Raw genomic sequence first — 4,332 nt, forward strand, 5'->3', positions numbered from 1 at the left:
TAGCTCGTGCACAAATTTCGCCCCCCGGGGGAAGGGCATTTAGCATTATCTGAAGATTCTTTTAGCTGTCACAATCTGAGGGGCCAGGGCAGGGCAGTGCTAGCATCTGTTCCTAGAAGTCAGGGGTGCTAGAAAAATATCAACAATGCTTAAGACCTGTCCTTCAAGTAGCGGCCTTATTGAAAATATCACTAACGCTGTGCTTGAGAACTCTGTGAATACAGCATCCTCTTCCCTCACTGGTCCAATGTTGTGGGAGTATCTTCCGCTGCCTCAGCCAATAGTCGCTGAAGCACGAGCCCACAGTGCAACGGGGAGCGCCTTCCGCTCCGTCAGCCAATAGCCGCTGAAATACCAGCCCACTGGGGCGTGGTATATTTCTCTTTTAAAAAGAGCCACAGATCCCGGATCAGGCCCTCTTGGTTCCGGCGCTTGGTCCCGGCTCCTGCTCCCGGCTCCTGCTCCAGCAACTAGGCTCCCTTCCTGACGGTTTATGGTGTATGTAAGTTTTACCCCCGAAAATAAATAACCCCTTAAAACATAACTGGTGTGGGATTGATTCGCCGATAGTCCAAGAGATGTCCTCTACAAGATTATGAAGTGTGGAGTGACTTGGAAGAAGAATGATTTCTCAGCCCATAGGGGTTATCTGATGGAGGCAATATCCTCAGAGCAGAGTCAGAAACGTCCAAAACCAAACTGACCAAGAGTATCTCACCCTGAGCACAGTAGAGGCCAGCAGCACAGTACAGGACATGTGACCTTCATGAAGTTGTCCCAATCATTCACAGATGTCTGGAAAACACACAACAGGAACAGGCTAGTAGCGTAGGTGCAGTAATGCCTCTGACCCTGAAAGCACAGCTGTTCCTGCTTCTATTTCCAATTTGGATCGCCTGAATGCTTCTTAGATGCTGGCTGCATCTGCAAACATGCGCTATAAAAGAAGTTAGGATGAGAAGTTCTCCTAGGTTTGCAGAGAGGAGGCTTGACCTAATGATAATGAGCTCATTAAGAAAAAAATATATCATAAGACACCTTGGTAGGGGGTTCATGCAGGTGAGGGGCTTGCCTTGGAATAGAAGTGTGAGGAAAGCCTACTTCAAAGACACAGTGGTCCAGAGTGCACTGGGACACCTGCGAGCCGGCTCACCATTCCTGCTTTCCCAAAGTCTGGCTAATTTGAATTAAGGAAAATGCAAGCAAATGATGTATAGCTTTTCTTTTCTTTTTCCTTAGTTTCCCCCTTTTCGCTAAAACACTTGAGAGGTCTGTGGTTTTTCTTTAAAATGGAAGTTGATCGTTGTAAAGCAATAAACAACAGCCCTGGTCGTTTGAAAGCAGATACTAAGTGTTTATTCAGCTCAAATGGTTTTGATAACAGGGGTTGACAGATCTAGCCAGTTGCCCTTAACATCTAAGAGGCAAGTTTTGTAGACACAAATGAGTCAGGTGACCCAAAGTGCAAATGGAAGCAGGGATGGGTGTGCACTCAGGGTTGGAAGCGTTGTCACACCTTTAACACTAGTCCATTGTGTGTTTTCTAGCCTTCTGTTAATGATCAAGTGGGAGCAGCCTGGTTGGACCCAGCACCATTTCAAAGAGGGAGAAGAGCCAGATTCTCATAGGAACAGCAATCGTGGAGATATTCAAAGGCAATTGTCGTGGAGATATTCAAAGGCAATTGGGACTGGGATGTTGGAAATGTGCCCCTCCAGAAACTGGGATTCCCGGGCTGTGTGTGCAGAGGGAGAGGGTTCTTTAAGGTAATGTGAAAAGCTTGTCAGGCTTAATGCCCTTTATGTAACTTGTCTTGCTTAGTAATGAGCACACGGAATGTGAGCACTGGTTATTCATAGGACCGTGCCTTAGCTAACACCGGGGGAAGTGCAGAACTCACCAAGTTGGTACCCTAGGAAATACAAGCCCCCCGCTTCCAAATTCCTTAATGCTACTGTCTCATGAGAAGTCCAGACAGGGCATCCAGACACACATCACATCTTCCTGGCTAGTTGGCCAGTAGACTCCTGTAAACTACTGAACTCTTCCACGCCAATCCAGAGCCACGTGGCGCACTAGCTTCTCTGTGAATGACTGAAGTCATTTCTGTTTAGCAAATAAAGTGAGTATCACTTGGCACTCGCTACATGCCAGGCCCAGAGCTGGCTATCTGCCCTGTGAACTCCTTTCCTGAGCCGGAACCTCTTGTATTTGTCATTTTCTTGCTTACAGTTCGTTGATGTTCCCGGGTCAAGTCAAGCAAACATTCTCTAGTAGTCATTTCTGTTGCTAGCGCCAAACACCCGACCAAAGCAGCTTAAGCAAAATTGGGTCCACTTTGGCTCATGGTTTGAGGGCACACAATTCCCATGGTAGGGAAGGCATGGTGGCAGGAAAGCTAGGTGGCTGGTCACATTGTGTCTACTTAAGAAGCAGAGAGAGGTGTATGCTGCCCCTCAGTTCACATTCTGTTTCTTTTATGTGAGCCTATGCCTCGGTCCTTGGATGGTGCCCCCTACATTCAGGGTAGGTCTTCCTTCCTCAGTTAGTCTTCTCTAGAAACACAGACATACCCGGAAGTGAGTTGCCTAGGAGTCTCTCAGGCTCATCAAATTGATTCCATTGACATGTGACCTACCTGAGAAGCCTTTAAAATAAAAATTACCTTTTTATCACCTACAGTTTCCAAGGCTGCAGTGCACAAGGCAGGCCACTAAAACAAAAGCCAGTGAGACTAATTTTAGACTTCTAACCTCTAGAAATATAAGATAAATGTACTGTTTTAAGCAGCAAAGTTTGTGTTAATTTGTAACAGAAGCAATAGGAAGCCAATATAAATATTATATATCTATATTATATATATATATATATCAGAACTTTATGCAAGCATTTAAAGTTATAAAGATGATATAATTGTGAATGTAAAGGCCTCGAAATATATATATATTATTATTTGGACAAATAGTCAATGTCCAGACAATGTGAATATCATGACACTCTGTTATTGTATGGGGTACACACAAAGGCCATGCACTTCTAAAAAGTAAGACAATGTAGAACACCCTTTATGAGAAAAAAATCCAAATTTCAAAACTTTTTAATAGTTGCCATGGCACCCCAAGTTGAAGACTCCATGGCTAATCTTATGAGATTTGTTTAATATCAAGTACAGGTCCACTAAAATATTAAAGTTATTTTCAGGCTACGCCTATATGATGATATTCATGAAAAATAAACAGATGCTGTGTTTCAACGTGGGTCCCACACCCACCATGCCAGAAACTGAATCAGTTTCAGATAAGGGCTCCTAACCCTGCTGTAGCGATTACCTTCAGGAAGAGGCATCAGAGGGAGGGAGTGGTCAGTGTTAAGAGACACTCTTCCCCCTCCCCCTGCACACCCCTCTAAACTGTATTAGTACATTTCTAGAACTTTTGCTGTGTAGAAAAAATCAGTTTCCATAACTGAATTCCCAGATTCTCTGGGAGACAAGATGAAGACAACACACAGACCCGAATGGCATCGTGTTTCCAGGTGCGCTGCTCCGAGCATCCGGGTCAATCATAGTGTCTGATGCAAGCAATTAGCTGCCAGGTGTGGGAGCGGGTAATGCATGTCTAAAGCAGCCAGACTGGAAGGTCAGGTGGAAGCTGAGAGGAAAGGCCCCAAGATCTCTGTCGAGAAACTCCATACTCTGTCCGCATCCTTAGCAGTGTTCAGAGATGGGCGTGTCTCTGGTGAAGACAGTCAAAGAGTATTTGGGTTGTGCTAGTTAGAAATCTAGATCGGGAGCTCTGGGAATGAGGTCAATAAAAGCATGAACTGAAGAAAGAAGGCTGCTGGCAGCCCCTCTACAGACTGGAGCCGTTATCACTTAAGTAGCCATTTCTGCGCCTGGCCTGGGGTTCCTGCTTTCAGCAACTCCCTCTCCCTGCCAGGAGAATGAGGTCCCTGAAGAGAATTTGGCACACATGGCCTCATAAGTATGCAGGAGCCTCACAGTGATGGGTGTTTAGTGCCGTTCACCGTGAAGGATGGAGAAACAACTTTTGAAGCCAGCTGGATCTGGGAAGCATGCAGATGCACCAGTCAGCTATGGTGGCATACCTGAGAAAATCGGCCCTAATGAAGAAGTTTATTTGCAGTTTTAGTGTTCGCAGGATCTTGCTCTGTGCTCTAGTCCTGTGTGCGTGCTGAATGACCTCAGACAAAATACCCAGAGTCATAGTAGATGAGGGTGGGCAGCGGCAAAAGTGCCGTGGCAGAGGAAAACATTTCCACAGCGTGAGAGCCGTCAACAGCAGAGACTACAGCGCGCCCACCTAGGTAGGC

The 4,332-nt window shown here is 45.8% G+C and overlaps 1 long non-coding RNA gene across 1 annotated transcript; it reads left to right on the plus strand.

The window, feature by feature from the left end:
* The first annotated feature begins 318 nt into the window (after positions 1 to 318).
* LOC146894363 (uncharacterized) lies at positions 319 to 2,201 on the plus strand. Its single transcript, XR_015002073.2, has 2 exons — positions 319 to 502; positions 1,548 to 2,201. It is a non-coding gene; the product is annotated as an uncharacterized LOC146894363 (long non-coding RNA).
* The last annotated feature ends 2,131 nt before the right edge of the window (positions 2,202 to 4,332 follow it).

The sequence above is a fragment of the Myodes glareolus genome, chromosome 6, assembly GCF_982192425.1.
Source record: "Myodes glareolus chromosome 6, mMyoGla1.1, whole genome shotgun sequence".
NCBI classification, from domain to species: domain Eukaryota; kingdom Metazoa; phylum Chordata; class Mammalia; order Rodentia; family Cricetidae; genus Myodes; species Myodes glareolus.